At 41.0% G+C, this 17,749-nt stretch overlaps 1 protein-coding gene across 7 annotated transcripts in view; it reads right to left on the bottom strand.

The window, feature by feature from the left end:
* The window catches only part of RANBP3L (RAN binding protein 3 like), a 250,703-nt gene that overhangs the window by 209,194 nt on the left and 23,760 nt on the right, over positions 1 to 17,749 (bottom strand). For 3 of the 7 annotated variants that reach the window (XM_041750192.1, XM_041750191.1, XM_041750189.1), the window contains exon 2: positions 2,695 to 2,826. The exons of the other annotated variants lie outside the window; for them this stretch is intronic. The gene's annotated coding sequence lies outside the window, so the exon portion shown is untranslated. The remainder of the gene's footprint in view (positions 1 to 2,694; positions 2,827 to 17,749) is intronic. 7 annotated transcript variants of the gene reach the window in all.

The raw sequence follows: 17,749 nt of genomic DNA on the forward strand, positions 1-17,749 counted from the left end.
GAGCCAAAATCAAGAGTCAGACACCTGATTGAGCCACCCAGGAGCCCCGTGTACAATTAGTATCTTTTAGAAAAGAGAGAATTCTGAACTACTCAGCAAAATGTTTGACTACCTTAATTTTTAGCAACCCAAGAGGAGGTTATCCCTCTGGCCACACCATCTGTGGCACCTGGGAAATTTCCTCATATGATTTTAGCTTCTTTCCCATCTTTATGGAAGAGCAGTAAAACATCTGCCTAGAAGAGGCTGGAAGAAGAAAGGGAGGGAACTGAGTGAATGTGACTGATCCCAATCAGCAAGGCAGCCAGTTCCATTGCTTTGTGTTCTATGACCTTTTCAGATGTCATTTTTCAAGACTTTCCCAGCAAGAGTACCCTGCCTTCCTCCAAACTTCCCTTAGCATTGTTGTACCACTCCAGAGTCTGTTGACCACAGAGTTTTGTTTACAAATACTATGGCAACCCCAGAAGCTCTGGCAAATCTAAAATATCTTGCCAGCAAATAAAACACAGGGCTGGAGCCATCAAAGCCCTCTGGACTTCAAGTCTCACTGATAGGGTTTTAAAGACATCTGTTTTGTGTTCCTGAACAAGCATTGCACCACGACTTTCAGGGCATTTTTCTCCTTCAAAGGGGACATGTCCTAAGGGACATTAAAAAAAAAAAAATTCCTCTTGCCAGGAACTGCATTATAGTTTAGCACTCACTGAGGGGATTATCAACTTTCTTTTTTGATGTTCAAATTTGAGTGGGACAGTACATCAAATGTGATTTCTTTCAATGTGTCCACATCCCCTTCTCTTTACCTGCTAGTTTGGTTCAGGTCCTGATAAAAGGATTCAAGTACAAGGAGTCTGTGGGGGAGGTGATCCCGGTAACAATGGAAGAAGAAGTAGGAGATGAGACAGGAAGAAGAAGGCAGCAAATAAACAGTGCATGATAGAGTTCCTTTCTGCTATAAGTAACTGGAGCATAAATCCATTTGGGAACACAAAGAGTCCATTAGAACATGTGCTTTGAAGTTACCAAACCCAAGGGGCAAGGGAGCTGAAGATTTATACACCAGTTTTCATCAGTCCTGGTTTTGCACTGCTGTGTGGAGATGGAACAAAGCCTCAGGCACTTCTCACCTACTGAGAGAAAACCTTAGGGTGTGAGAAGTCTGGCCCTGCAGTGGTAAACCAGAGGGGATATGGACAGGGCATCAGAAGTAACTCCTAGAAACCTCACCTTAGCCCCTATGCCAAGGTTGGGGATTCTCCCCTTTGTACTTGGATATTTTAAACTTTCTTATCCTAAAGAGAATGGCTATTGGTGATATGCACGTGAGATTGTTTTTGACAGCAGTTCCTTTCCTTGTGGGTCACATCTGATTATATGTGTAGCACCCACATAAGATTAGAAAGAGGATTTGATCTTGCTCATTGTCCACAACACACACCTCTACCCTTCACTTCAAAGTTTTTCATGCAGTAGGTTGTGGCTGTCTTGCTCTGCCGAGTCTTCCCATCTCCAAGCCAAATATCCTCAGATTCCTTAATAAATATAATACAGTAACACCATCTGGTGTTTGAATAATGCTTTTCTTCCTTATGAGCCACAGAACATGGTCATACCATGGCTGCCACTCATTCTGAGTCCTCCCATATCTTCCTCACCGCCCCTCCCCCCACCGTGTCTGCCACTTTCTGTAAGTTTGGATCTTGTTGGTATAAGGAAACATAGTCAAATTGCCTGTAGCCTAGGTAAACATGCTTTATATCACTGTCAAAACTGTAAAGATATGGACGTACGTTACCCTCCTTGCAAGCAAACAAACTGGCCTCACACAGTTTCTTGGATGCTGGAAGAAGATACAAGATGCCTGGGTCAGAGACAAAAGACTTATAGCTCATGGCACAGCAAATATCATAAACATCAGAATATTGCCATCAGTGCCTCAAGCCCAAATTCGCACAAGGCAATGAGAAGAGGACCAAGTAACACCTACACACACAGTGGGTTGCTTTACAGGAGAGTTTATAGAATCTGAATCTTTATAATGGACAAAAAGGAAACAAAGCAAAAAGTCTGACCTTGGCTCTAGTGGGAGAAATCTTTTTTATACCAGATTTATAGACAATCTTGTCTTTTGCTCTAGAAGATTCTATATCTTCTAAGCTGTTTGCTATATAAAAATCTTTGAGGAGATAGTCCAAAACAAAGTTCAGAAATGCAGAAACATGAGAATTGGATAATTGTCTCTCAATATTTACATAATTAGGTAGATAAATGTAGATAAGTACACCAATTCTTATAAAGAGTACTCTAATTTCCAACTGACTTCCATTCTCATTTCAGAGGCACTTCATTTGCATTTTGGAAATGATATGTTTTATTTTAGCTCTCAGGTTCTAGCATCCAATTCTCTGTCAAATCCCTTAATGAAGAAAATACAAAAATACTTAAAATATAATAGTGAAATTCCTACTTAAATAAACAATGAGTTAAAAAAAATTAAGTAAAGGGTTGCAGAACTTCTACCGTGAGCTGAAATGAAATCTCATGAACCAAATTACTCTCCCATCTGAAACAATTAAAAAGCCACACAAAATGTATAGCACAATGGTTTTCAAGACATTAAACAGCAGGTTATGAAAGACAATGAACACTAAAAGAGGAGGAACAAATCAAATGAATCTACAATTGTCCCACCTTACTATGTAGAGAAGTTTCCAGGATGTGGAAGAGGAAGGAAAAATTAGATGGAGCCAGCATCATCCCTGAATTGAAGAGACAGAGCTGAGACTCTGAAGAGACCAAAATGGCTGAGTTTGTATGGGAGTCCTAGAAAGAGCAGAGTTTATAGTTAGCTCTTGAGATCTGCAGATAGTCCACGACAAGTCTTTAGTTGAGTGGTGAGCAACATTTGTATGTCAGGAAATGACCTGAGGGAGGCTGAGGTCAGGGGAGTGGGGATATTCAATGAGATTAGAATGAACAATAGCCAAAGGTCATACATTGCCAAAAAACAGTTCCTGGTTCCACAAACCAGAGTAAAAAACTTCATAATCCAGGGTTATCAGCATATATTCAAAAGTTTTACCTTAGTAATGGAGGAAAATTAGCCCTAGACTAAAAGCTGTTCTGGTCCTGCCCAACAAAATCTAAAAGTAAGACCCAAAAGGATCATAATGTTAGATTAGTAAGCTTAAGATAATAGAAAGTATTCAAAAAGAAAAACAGAAGAGACTGAAGATAAAGAAGAATAGAGCATCAGTGAGATCTAGGACAACTTCAAGTGGTCTGTTATATAGATAATTGGAGTTCCTGAAGTAGGAAGAGGAATAATAATAATAATAATAATAATAATAATAATAGAAATAATGGTCAGAAATTTAATGAAAACTATAAACTCACAGATCTAAGAAATTCAACAAAATCCAAGTAGAAACAAATGAAGAAAACTAAAGCACATCATAATTAGATTGTATTAATAAAAAGATTCCAATGGTAAAGAAAAAATCTTAAAAGCATGTAGGAAGGTCATTATGTGGCCTATTATTAAGGTCATAATATGTAAAAAAAAAAAAAAAAAAACCCCACAAAGATAATTTACCAGATAATTATAGCACACTCTTCTTTAATGAAAAGAAGGCAAGTTAGAAGGACTAGAGCACATATTCAAAGTACCGAAATGGAATTCTATACCCAGCAAAAATATCTTTCTTAAAAAATGTGAAATAGGGATGCCTGGGTGGCTCAGTGGTTGAGTGTCTGCCTTTGGCTTAGGGTGTGATGCTGGGGTTCAGGAAATGAGTCCCACATCAGGCTCCCCACAGCGGGGCTGCTTCTCCTTCTGCCTATGTTTCTGCCTCTCTGTCTCTCCTGAATAAATAAATTAAATATTTAAAATAAATAAGAATTAAAATGTGAAATAATGGAGTGCCTGGATGGCTCATTGTTTAAGTGTCTGACTTGTGATTTTGGCTTAATCATGATCTTTTGGGTAATGGAAATGAGCCCCCAATTGGGGTCCACATTCAGCACTGAGTCTGCTTGGGATTCTCTGCCTCTCTCTCTCTAAAATAAACAAAATCTTTTTTTAAATGTAAAATAATAATTTGCCCCTCCCCCTGCTTGTTCTCTCTCTCTCTCTCTCTCTAAAATAAACAAAATCTTATTTTAAATGTAAAATAATTGTTTTTTCAGAGATATAAAAGCTGAAAGAAGACATTGCCAGCAGACCATAACTATAAAAAATATCAAATAAAGTGATTCAAGCACATAGAAAATTTTATAGAACAAATTTTCCAAATATATCATTATAATTGCAGATTTCAATATCTATCTCTCAATGATAATATCTATCCTCAATAATTCTACTAGGAAAAGTGGACAGAAAATCAGTTAAGATACAGACATCTTGGGCAGCCCCGGTGGTGCAGCAGTTTAGCGCTGCCTGCAGCCCAGGGTGTGATCCTGGAGACCCGGGATTGGGTCCCGTGTTAGGCTCCCTGCATGGAGCCTGCTTCTCCCTCTGCCTATGTCTCTGCTTCTCTCTCTCTCTCTCTCTCGCAATCTCTCTCTCTCTCTTCCTCTCTCTCTGTGTGTCTCTCATGAATGAATAAATAAAATCTTAAAAAGAAAAAAAGATACAGACATCTTGAACAACACTATCAGCTTGTTTTCTAGAACATTCCACACAACAGAATATGTATTCTTTTCAATTTCACACAGAACATAGACCACATTCTAAGCAGTAAAACAAATCTGTGTGAAATTTAAGAGGACCCATGTCATACAAAGTATTTCTCTGACCACCATGGAATTAAATTAGAAACCAATAACTCCAAGGTACCTGGAAAATTCCCAAATATTTGGAAAGTAAGTAATATACATTTTTGGCAGTTTTATTTAGGTATAATTGACACAAAATTGTATATATTTAAGACATCTAAGTAATAAACTTCCAAATAACTTACAGGTCAAAAAGAAACCAAAAGAGAAATTAAAAAGTATTCTAAAATGAAGAAAAGGAAAACAATATCAAAACATGTGGGATGCAGCTAAAGCAGTACTTGGAGATAAATGTACAGTAGTAACTACCTATATTAGAATGAAAAAAGTTCTCAAATCAATGACTTCAGCTTCCACTTTAAGAAATTTTAAAGAGAAAAGCAAATTAAACCAAGTAATTAAAGTCGAAGGAAGGAAGGAATAAATATCAGAGCAAAAATCAATGAACAGAAACCAGGAAAACAATAGAGAAACCAATAAAACCAATACTGAGAATCTCAGTAAAATTGAAGAACTTTTAAACAGAATTATCAGGGGAAGAAAACAGAGAAAACAAAAATTAACAATATTAATTATAATAATTATATTTGAAATGACAGAGATGACTGTACCTTAAATACTACAAATATTAAAAGAATTATAAGAAAATATTAAAAGTAACTTTATGCCAATAAATTTAACAGTTTTTAAATAGACACATTCTTTGAAAGTTACAAACTAACAAAGTTCACTCAACATAGCTCTTTTTCATGGCACCTCAGAGGTGGTCGGCATGGTGGGCTGCTTTAGGGTAAAGCTGAATATCTCTTTCCCAGCTACTGGCTGCCAGGAACTCATAGAAGGGGACAACAAATGCAAATTTATGAGAAGCTTATGACCACAGAAGTCACTGCTGATGCTCTGGGTGAAGAATGGAAGGGTTGTATGGTCCCAGTCAGTGGTGGGAATGACAGATGAGGCTTCCCCATGACGCAGGGTGTCTTGACCCACAGCCATGTTTGCCTGCCACCGTGCAAGAGGTATTCCTGTTGCAGACCAAGGAGAACTGAAGAAAGAGAGCACAAATCTGTTCCAGGTTGCACTAAAGATGTTGATCTTAGTTTTATCAGCTTGGTTATTGTGAAAAAGAATGGGGAGAGGGATACTCCTGGACTCACTGATATTACCATGCCTTGTTACTTGAAACCCAAAAGAGCTAACAGAAGCTGCAAACTTTTCAATCTCTCTAAAAAAGACTGTGTCCACCCCTTATGTTGTGAGAAAGCCCCTGAACAAAAATCTAGAACCAAAACACGCAAGATTCAACATCTTGTTACTCCCTGAATCCTGCAACACAAACGTCAGCATGCTGCTCTGAAGAAATAGCATATTAAAAAAAAAAAAAAAAAAGAGAGAGAGACTGCAAATATGCAAAACTTTTGGCCAAGAGAATGAAGCCAAAGAAAAACACCAGGAACAGACTGCCAAGAGGTGGAGGCTGCTCTCTCCGGAAGCTTCTACCCCTAAGTCTTAGTCCAGCTAAAAATGAGATTTTTCTAAGAGTAACAAATATATAAGGTCAGGGCACCTGGGTGGCTCAGTAGGTTAAGCATCTGCCTTTGGCTCAGGTCACGATCCCAGGGTTCTGGTATCAAGTCCAGCATCAGGCTCCTTGCTCAACAGGGAACCTGCTTCTCCCTCTCCCCCTCCCCCTGCTTGGGCTCTCTCTCATGGTCAGATAAATACATTAAAAATCTTTAAAAAAAATACATAAGATCAGATATATAAAAAAAAATTCACTCAATGTAGATAAATCTCAAAATAATTAGAGTAAAAGGAGCCAGACAAAAAAGAGTATACATGTGTGATTCCCTTTATATAAATTTCTGAAGATGAAGATGAAAACAAATCTAATATGAAAGAAAGCAGATCTGTGGTTGCCTAGAGTGTGGGAGTGGTGTGGGCAGGGGCCAGGAAGAGGGGAGAGGGATGGGTTACAAAGGGGCAAGAGGAATCTCTTCCAGGGGAGGCGTATGTCCATTCTCTTGATTACAGTGTTGAGTTCATGGGCATCTACATATGTCTACACTTATCAAATTGTATATCTTAAATAAGTACAGTTTATTTTATGCCAATGGGTAAACCATTTTTATCAATGAAACTGAGTTTGTTTTTCCTGAACCGTTGTTCTACAAATCTCAATTCAATCCACCTGTTTTTAACGATTGACTTGGAAGGACCAGCCAGCTCTCTTGAAAGGGACCCTCTTGGAACAGGGGGGTCTGAGCCTGTCCTAGGCACATTTATGTGCAGCGCACAGAATTCTGTTCTGAAATCAGAATAGGGAGAGAAGCTGGAAGGGAAAGAGGGAGCTTATGGGCAGCAGGCCTTGCTGGCACCACCAGTAGAGCTACCAACACAAAAACCCTGCCTCGCTTGCCCATCCTCTCCCCAGGCAATACGCAGGGTGCAAAGTAAGTAAAATCAATTTTCCTTACTTCTGGCCTGACATGAGTATTCACTGGCCTGGAGCAGGAGAGCTTGTTGCAGCTAGCTCGCTAGTTACACCGTCCTGGCAGGCCACAAGCTCAGCCAACTCCATTCCAAGTTACTGCGTCCTGGGTAAGCCCTCAAGGGCATTGCTTGGGGCCTTGCTATAAGGCAGGCCAAAGATTTAGATTTTTTTTTTTTTTTCAAGCTGGGGAACTCCCCTGAGGGGATCCGCTCTGGTGCCTGGAGTACACAGTGAAGTTTTGTTTGATCTATTAAGGCAATTGAGATGTTGTAACTCATTTGCAACTGATTTGATTTTACTCCAAAAGTATTTCCCTCCAGCCTAGACTTGGCTCTGGGTCCTGGAAATCGGGAGAACCGTATGTGGGTAAAAAGTAAAAAGAGGTCTAATGGGCAACTGAGCAAAGAGCTCCAGGTCTCTCTGCATAGGAATATTTTAATGACTTTAGAAGCCCCGCCTCCCCCCACCCACTGGTCACCGGGGGTGTTTCCTTCCACCGGGGTGGGGAACAGAGCTGCTGGGAATGCTGCTGGGGCTCCCAGAAATGCCACCACAGTTACCCTTGGCAATCCTTTATTGTGCAATGCCCTTTCTCAGGAAGATGAATACAAGCTGTACATACCAAGTGTCAATCACACACTCAGCTACCACCGGTCTCATTAGGCAGACACTGAAAGGACCCCAAGGAAAAATAATGCCACGGAATCTGGAGTTCAGGGAAGAAGGGAGCAAGGGAAAGAAACTTCCTGCGCTGGTGGAAGTCACTTCCAGGCAAACAACCTGACGCCTGGTACAGTACATTTCCCTGCCTCCCTGAGAGCAAGGGCTATTTTAAATTCCATCTCTGTGACAGCCTGTTGGTCAGTAAAAGCCCTCAAGTGGCAGCCACAGGCGCAGACACCTGCAATAGGTAGAGGTCTCCCCTGCGGGACAGGACAGCACTTGCTTGTCTTGGAACAGACGGTGCATCTGCGGAAAGCATGATGCACCAGGGTTTTTTGGTTTTGTTTTAAATCTACCATTTAGGAGAGAAAAACATCATTTTCCTTCTACCCGTCTGAGTTCTTAGCTGAGACGCCTGTGATGAAAGAGAGAGTAACAGGAGAACAACGGAAGATTATTAACATAGAGACCTTATGTCGTCCTGGGAGGTAGCCAAGGAAAAGGAGTCACTTCCAGAGGTGGCTTTAGAATTCAGGATTAAATGCCATCTTAATACGGAAAGAGGAGGGAGGGAAGCAGGCCTGTGAGGGGAGAGTAAATGATTTGGGGGAAGATGAATGGGCCCTTAGAAGAATAAATAGCAAAGGTATGAAAGCTTGTGACAAACTCTGTCTGGGGTGGCACCGACTGCTAGTCTCTCCTAGGTTGATGACATTCCCAGGGAGGGAAGGGTTTGAGGACAACGGAGCTCCTTTCTCACAGCCTGGCTTCTGGCAGATGAGGGGAAACCAGGAAAGCCTGTTCCTGCATTTACTGTTTTTCAAGTGCTTACAGCTCAAAATCAGTCTGACAAAACATATTGGGATGGCATGTCCTGAACGCCTACTGTGATTTCTGCTGCCCTTCAGCCTAGAATTAGTTGTGAAACCTTGTGCAAGTCACTTTACCCCCCTGAGACTCTGTTTCTCCATCTGTAAAACGAGATTACACTCTAGTTTCCCGGCCTGACAGTCATATTAAAAAGGAAACCACAGGCCCAAAATGATGTCACTTAGGTTAAGACCGCAAGTCACTAAACCAAGACTTTATACCTAACCTAACTCCAGTTTCAACCTCCCAGGAATGTCAGTTTTAACCCATCTGCATGGAATTTCCTGGTGAATATTAGAAAATTTACTCGTAGACCCTTCAGATCCCCTTAGGAGGGCAAACTTGCCAAAGCAATGCATTCCTTGTTAATATACTCCTTTCTCCTTCCCCTTATGCCCTCCCTCTGCCTCAAAAACCTTTCTTTTGCTCAGGTCAATGGAGCTCCCCTCTACTTGCTTGATGGGATGCTGCTGAATTAATTCATGAGTCATTTAATAGAGCCAATTAGATCCTCAGACTCACTTGCTTGAATTTTGGTTTTTAACAGACTTGGGGGTGGCGATAGGATCCAAAGTGAACTTTCGACAGCATTCAGGGACAAGAGACAAACATGAGCCCTGCAAAGCCTTTTGAGTTCCCTTGTGTACCCATTTCCATCTCCAGTCCAGTCTAGTTTAATGGTGTCTGCTGACTTAGTCTCTGCTGAGAATTGTGGGTGGTACCCACGGCCTTCTCTCAGTCAGGCCACAATGACATCTTCAGGTACACACATTTGTCTGTCTTGTTTTCTGTCAATAAAGCCTGAGCTAATGGGATCCTTAAATTCTCAAGAGTCCAGTGCACCACCTTCCTGCATACCTGCTTATCTCATGTCCAAAAACTGATGCAGGGAGCTGTGAGTATCTATAAAGATGGCAAAATTTTGCTAATAACAAACTAAAATTACAATGACCATTATGGGAAATATTCCAATTAGACAATATCATTCATTTGAGAAGTACACTTGAAAGAAAGGGTTCCCAAACTAAACTGAATGGGATACCTAGTTGAATTGGCAAGCAAGTGCCTCCAAAACGTTTCAGAATTCCAAAATAGTTTGATTGAAAGATTCCTTGCAAAAGGCTAATGAAAAATTAAAGAGGTAGGAAGAATCTAAAAGACTCTAAAACTAACATAACACCTACTGCTCTATTCTCCCCTCATTTGAATACTCATTCTAGTCTAAATTATTTTTCCACTCTGAAAATTTTCCACCCAACTGTAAACAAAACTCCTTCCTCCACATTGGGGCACCTGGGTGGCTCAGTCAGTTAAGCGGCTGGGATGGAGTCCCTCATCTGGCTTCCTGCTCAGTGGGGAGCCTGCTTCCCCCTCTCCCTCTGCCACTTCCTGTTTGTCCTCTTTCTCTCTCTCAAATAAATAAAAATCTTTAAAAAAAAAAATTCCTCCAAGTCAATGGCCTTACAGACACCCCTCTATCCACCTTCATAGGAGAGTCCCCCATAGGTGCACCCCCACTTTTCACAAGACTTACAGTTCAGATAGTATATGTCCTCTTTGTAACTCTTTTGTAAAAGAGTTAATGATTGCTTTGGAGTCTTCCAGATAACATCTAGGAGTGACATCATGTACCCTTTCCCAAGACCACTGACACCTTGACACCAAGACCCCTGGCTCCAGGAAGGACATAAGTGACATATAGAGGACACCTGAGCACTTGTCTTTCTTTTGACCAGTTCCTGGATGCCTGAGAGGATACATACACCAGACCACCGTCCTCAATAAAACCCCCAGACCGGGATCCCTGGGTGGCGCAGTGGGATCCCTGGGTGGCGCAGTGGTTTGGCGCTTGCCTTTGGCCCAGGGCGCGATCCTGGAGACCCGGGATCGAATCCCACATCAGGCTCCCGGTGCATGGAGCCTGCTTCTCCCTCTGCCTATGTCTCTGCCTCTCTCTCTCTCTCTCTGTGACTATCATAAATAAATAAAAAATTTAAAAAAAAAATTAAAAAAAAAAAAAAACCCAGACCTCAAGTAAAAATAAGACTCTCTCTCCTTTCCTTTGTGATCTCCCAGATGCTTCGTCCACTATGCTCTATCACTTACACTATTCAGTAAATTCTGTTCTCACTTCCACTCTGCCTGAGTTTCATTTCTGTCCCTCTCGAAGCCAAGGACCCTTTTGGTTGGTCTTGTGGAACCCTTTCTGGGACCTCAGGCCCAGCCAGCCTACATCACTATCCCAGCGATATCTATTGCTTTCTTGTTCCTCTCATTTTGCATAACTGGGCTTGGCTTTCTGCCCACCTGAGACAACCCCAGTTGTTGGTTCTTTCTTTTGACTGTTTTTGGGAGTGACTCTGGATTTCAGGATGGTAATATACTTTGAACCTTCTTTGGTGTAAGCTGTCTTACACCCAAGGGGTGGGGGAGGTTATTCAATACTGCCAAAAATATTTAAAATTGAAACTATGTCCCCATAGGGAAAACAAATTGAGGTTGATGTAGTAGGAAAGGTAGATCAACCTATGATGTCATTTAAGTTACAACCCAATTCTTTGAAGAAATGGGAGCAACTGTCCTTATCTTACAAATCTTTGATAAAATAAAAATCAGTTCTAGAGGCAACTCAAAATTCATCTATTTCTTACCAATCCCCAAATTCCTCTTGTTCAACTCAAATGTTAGTAAGTTATTGGCCTTGGGAAACCTCCTTACAGCAACTTGTATTCTTTCCTTGTTCCCTTGAAGTTAAACATCTTATCATGTCTTTGCAATGTAAACACAGCCCACAATCATCTGAGCCTGAAAGAAAAAAAAGGGAAAGAGGCCTTTTTAAAATACAAACTGCAAAAAGCACAGTCCCCTTAAGATTAATTTCAGGGACAAAAACAAATCTTAAAAATCTTCTCTACAAATATTAGTAACTATAAGATCTTTGCATCTGTGTGTTTGTGTATATGTTATAAATCTGAGTTATCGTTCCACCTCCAGATGGTATTGCTAAAATTAATTTGTAAAAGAGTTGTATTTAGTAGGTTTGAAGACAAGTGCTTATAAGGACAGAGCAATTTAAAATACTCAAAAAGGGGTGCCTGGGTGGCTCAGTCAGGTAAGCACGTGCCTTCTCAGGTCACAATGTCTGTCTGAGTCCTGGGATCCAGCCCCACAGCAGGTGCCTACTCAGGGAGGAGTCTGCTTCTCCTTTTCCCTCTGCCCTTCCCTGGGGCTCAGTCATTTGAGCAACTGACTCTTGATTTCAGCTCAGGTCATGGCCGTGAAGTCCCAGGATCAAGCCCAGAGTCTGGCTCCATGCTCAGCAGGGAGTCTGCTTGAGGATTCTCTCTCCCTCTGACCCTCCCCCTGCTCACCCTTTCTCTCTCTCTCTCTCTCTCTTTCAAATAAATCTAATGCCTTATGCTAAAGCCTGTGATCAGCAGGTGAAATAAGTCCTCCTGAGTCCCAGTTCAAAGGATTCTGTTGATCCACAATTTAGAGCCTGGTGATTAGGTATTTTAGAAACATCATCAGAGAAAATCAGTTCTCAAATCCCACTGAAAAGGAACTTACCAAGTGCTGCCGACCACTGACATCTTACAGCTAGAAGGTATCAAGCCCGGGGTTCACATCACACAGCTAAAGAAGGCTCCCTGTGGCACTGTGTCCTATACAGAGACCTCCAAATCGAATTGACCAGGAAGAGAAGTAGCTGACATTGAGGCAGACAATCGATTTCTGCCCAAGATGACACATCAAGACATCATAGTTTAACTGAACATGAATTTTTTTTCTCCTTCTTCTCTTTCTTTTACTCTGGCCTAGAAAGATAATACCTCATCTTTATCTCCCAAGCCATTGCTAAGGGTGGATGGGGGTAACCCCTGGAATTTAGAACATTTTATTTCAGGCTAGGGAAAAAAAATCTAACTGTTCCCCCTAACTTTTCACAAGCAAAATAACACTCTTATTGGCCAACTCCTCTAAATTCACATTGTCAAGTTAAAAAGGATGTTCCAGGAAGCTTTCATGGATTAGGATTTACTCCTTCTGGCAGGTCCCTACCTTCCTGGCTAAGGGTAAATGTAAGTAAGGCTATGATCAAGAATCTCGCCTTCATTCTTAAAGTTATTACAGAATTTGTGGCTAAAGCAATAGTTGTCCAACTAAAATAGGCTCTCTGGCCAAAGTTGTTCTTGATAATAAATAGCTCTTAATTATCTTCAAGCTGAACAAGAGGGTTTTCTGTGCTGTGGCCAACACCACCTGCTCAACCTAGATTAACACTTGTCGGGAAATCAAAATTCAATTTTATAAAAGCACAAAACAAGTCATTAGGCTTAAAAAGGTGGCTCTTTCCACAGGATCTTTCTTTGACTTACGTGATTTCTGTTTGGTTTGGTTGTTGGGGACCACAGTTTCAAAGCGTACTCCAAACACTGGGAGTTCTCTTGCTTATAGTAATCATAATAACCTCCCTGGCATATTATATTTTCTCAAAAGCTTTACATGGATATTCACAGCTGCTAATCACAAAGCAAATGATCACCCTGAGATTAGAACATTAAAAAAGGAACACAGAGGGTGACCACCTTAAAAATGGGAACCTAAAGTCATAACCCGTGTATATTACAGAGGTAAAGCAAAAACCTCATGACCTGTGAATGCCACCCCAAGGATCAAAAAGGTCTGCAAGGGATCCCTGGGTGGCGCAGTGGTTTAGCGCCTACCTTTGGCCCAGGGTGCGATCCTGGAGACCTGGGATCGAATCCCACGTCGGGCTCCCGGTGCATGGAGCCTGCTTCTCCCTCTGCCTGTGTCTCTGCCTCTCTCTCTCTCTCTCTCTCTCTGTGTGTGTGTGTGTGTGTGACTATCATAAATAAATAAAAATTTAAAAAACAAAAAAAAAGTCTGCAAAAACAGGGTGGTAGCTGAGAGGGGTGCTAATGTCTTAAATTTTTATCACATCTCTGAATTAAGCAAAGAGTCTGATCGAAAGAAGGGAATTGTTAAAAAAGAAGACCACACACCCAAAATGGTGTATATAAGGCCCACAGATCAGTAAACCAAGACTTAACACCTAACTTGTCTCCAGTTTCAACCCCCTAGGAATGCAACCTTTAACCAGTCAGCATGGAATTTCCTGATCAATACGAGAAAATGCACTGATAGACCCCTTCAACTCCCCTTAGAAGGGCAACTTTGCCTAAACAATGCATTTCTTGCTAATAAATGTCTTTCTTCTTTTCGTTATGCCCCCTCTCTGCCTTAAAAACCTTTCTTTCAATAAGCTCCCTCTACATGCTGGACAGGATGCTGCCTTGATTCTTGAATCATTAAATAAAACCAGTTAGATCGTCAGATTTGCTTGGCTGAATTTTATTTTTTAACAGATTTATAGAGTTAATAAAATCCACTTTTGGTTGCTCTCTGGAACTCTGAGCTCATAGGAAATCAGTTTTAATCCCCAGAAAGTAATTCCCTATGGAAAGTAATTCCTTGTCCACGAAGGAGAGCCATTCTGCTTTGATTTGTTTTGCTACATTTTACCTTTTGTGCGGTATACCTGGCACATACTGATAAATAAAACAATTGATCTGAGCTACAAGGAGCCAAAATTGTAAGGGCAGAAATGATTTCATAGAAAAACTTTCCCTGGCCCTGGGCCCAAAAACCTCCCTTCTATATATATATACAGCGATCAGGCAACCTTCGAGTTTTCAGACTCTTAGTAGAAAGAAACAAAATTCCCATTTTGAATGTTTCATGTAGAACTCAGTACTTGGTCCTACATAGATTATTTTAAAGTTCATAGTTATTGCTTCTGCTTATCTGCTCTTAATTCCTTGTAATAACATTAAACTATCATACAGCAAAATGCCGTTTGTCCAGTATCATGGAATTCCATCAGTCAACGTTCTTCATTCCACACCATCGAACCAACTTTAGCTAGTTTGAGCTGGAGATAAATGTCTCTCTTTAAGGATATCAGGGTGGGATGGATTTTTCACCTGTGACTTTGTAATCAGGGACATAATCCAAATTACACTACCTGCTGCTGCTACCTGGGTAAACTAAGTCAATGGAGCATTAGCTGACCTTTCCCTTCTTTTCTATTTTTTTCTAGTCTTACTGAGATATAATTGACATATAACATTCTCTAAGTTTAATGATTTGATATATGTGTATACAGTAAAATGATTATCACAATAAGCTTAGTTAAAATCCATCACCTCACATAGTTGCAAATTTTTTCTCTTGTGATGAGTACTTTTAAGATGTACCCTCTTAGCCATGTTCAACTAAACAATACAGTGTTATTAATTATAGTCAGCATGCTGCACCTTACATCTCCAGAATTAATTTATCTTATAACTGGAAGTTTGTACCTTTTGACTACCTTCACCGAGTTCTCCTATCCTCCAACACCCCACCTCTGGCAACCATCATTCTGTTCCTAGTATCTCTGAGTTTGCTTTTTTGCAGATTCCACACATAAGTGAATATAGTGTTTGTCTTTGTCTGTCTGGCTTATTTCACTTAGCATAACACCCTCAGGGTATATCCATGTTGTCACAATTTTTTTTTTAAATGACTGAATACTAACTCATTGTATACACATACCACATTTTCTTTATCCAGTCATCTATCAATAGACACTTAGGTTGTTTCCATGTCTTAGCTATTGTAAATAATGCTGCAATGAACATGGGAGTGCAGATAGCTTAGAATAATAGTGATTTTGTGTCCTTCAGATATATACACAGAAGTGGGATTGCTGGATCACACGGTAGTTCTATTTTTAATTGTTTTAGGAACCGCCATGCCATTTTGAATAGTGGCTATATCAACTTACATCCTCACCAACGTATATGCTTGATGATGAGGGCTCTCATTCTGAATAGATTACACTGTGATGTGAAGCAAGGAGAGAGATTGGAAGTGGTGACAGGCAGGGGGAGGAAGGAAGCATGTGTAGCAGATGGCTCTGATGAGAGAATTATAGACTTGTCCCACCTCTGATTTCACTTGTAGCTGCTGAGGACAGTTGTGGAAGGCTCAGACTTGCCTTGCACTGGTGGTACACCATCTCATGCTTACTGCATAGTCTTCCTGCATTTGAGCACTTCTGCATTCTGCCCAGGACCTTCATGGGACAGACTAGTGCAGTCTGTGGGAACAGGAATTTCATTCCCCCAAGGGCAACCTTCAGCCAATTCAGCACAAAGTACAGTGGGATCAGTAAATGCTCTAGCCTCCCCATCTTCAGGTAGATAGTCTGGAGGAGCAATGGGATTGATCAGGTTACTGCTATAGGCAACTGAGGCTTAATATCTTGGGATCTCCTGAGAAATCCTGTTGAATGCACCTCAGAATTGTCCCACTGAAGGACAAGAAGACTAGGGCATTGAAGGTATCAACTGGCCCCACACAGTAGCAGGTGAACTGTCATGGGTCAAAGGGAAAAAGGAAATGCAATCAGCAGCGTTTGCCATAGTCACCCTTAGTAGTTCCAGATCTGCTCATGCCCCACACTGATTCTACTATCTTAATGATGCTTAAGGCTAAAAGCTGAAGTCCCTGCTGCTTTAGCTAAGAGAATTAATGGGGGGAAAACCTGAAGTCCCTTTGGCTTCATCTAGACCCAAAGCAACTGGTTTTATTTTTTTCTTCCCCTTGCACCCATTCTAGTTTCATCTTACACTCAGTCACAACTTTTGCCATCTTTGGTTGCTTTTCCTTGAGACAATGCAGATTTTTGTCTTTGAGATGTTTGAATCCATGGTACCCTTTGACCTTGTCATCCTCAGTTGCTGAAACTGCTCTTCCTTCAGGCAGAGAATTATCAGAGGCTCCCTGATGGATCTAACTGATTTCAGACCATGACCACTGTTACAACAAAGATGTTAGATTCCCACTTTTTTAGTCTTATACTCTATTGACATGAAAGCAACAGTCATGACTTTAGATTTAGTGGAACCCTAATTGTGTCCCCTGGTAGAAGTGTTACCTCCTTGGAGACCACAATCTTTAGTTCTATAGACCCTAACATTGTAAGAATAGGAAATAAAAACTCCCTAATTGGGACAGTGAGAGTGAGAGTGAAGGCAGTCAGTTCAATTTCTACCCCTTGGTTCCACTCCTGTATTTTAGTTACCAAAGATAAAGCACCACATGATAGTGTACTGGGAACAAAGTACCGTGTAACATACTTTGACCTTTGAAAGTGTTATTCTCAAAGCTGGAGCCTTGTCTGTGCCTTTAAGAGGACATTCCAACTTTTTATCATGCCAGCAGCTCCCAGGTGATGTAATATATGGTAGGATGAATGGATTCCATGGTCATGGCCCTTATAGTAAAGCAAATGTCTGCGTCCCTTGATCCAAGGCAACGTTGAGCAAGATCTTATATCAGGAATTCAGAAATTCTACTTTCGGTTGGGGGTTGGCCAAGACTTTGTAGGCAGAGATAGTAAACCTCTACCTGGGATACTTATCAATCTCAAGTAGAAAGAATTACTTTTCCTCTAGGGTAGATGGGGCCCAATGGAATCAACTTGCCACCAACAAGCTGGTTAGTATCCTTGAATGATAGTATCAGATCAAGTGCTCAACACTATTTTCTGTGCTAAATGTGGGACACTGAGCAATGGCAATTACTAGATCAGCCTAAGTGAGAGAGAGTGCAACAACAGTTGAGCCCATAGAGCATCTATGATTGACATCATTGCTACACTCTTTATGGACCCATTGTGTAAGCAGTATGGTGGCTGAGGACAGACTGATCTCTAAGGGCTGAGTTCTCATGTCCATTATTCAGTATATTCTCTGTGGTTGATACTTTCTGATGACCATTTATCCACTGACTCCCACCTTATCAGTTAGAAGCTCCCCCCAGACTCATAATTCCACCCACACTTCTGGGGTGTGCTTGTATATAAGCAAG

The sequence above is a fragment of the Vulpes lagopus genome, chromosome 3, assembly GCF_018345385.1.
Source record: "Vulpes lagopus strain Blue_001 chromosome 3, ASM1834538v1, whole genome shotgun sequence".
Taxonomy (NCBI): Eukaryota; Metazoa; Chordata; class Mammalia; order Carnivora; family Canidae; genus Vulpes; species Vulpes lagopus.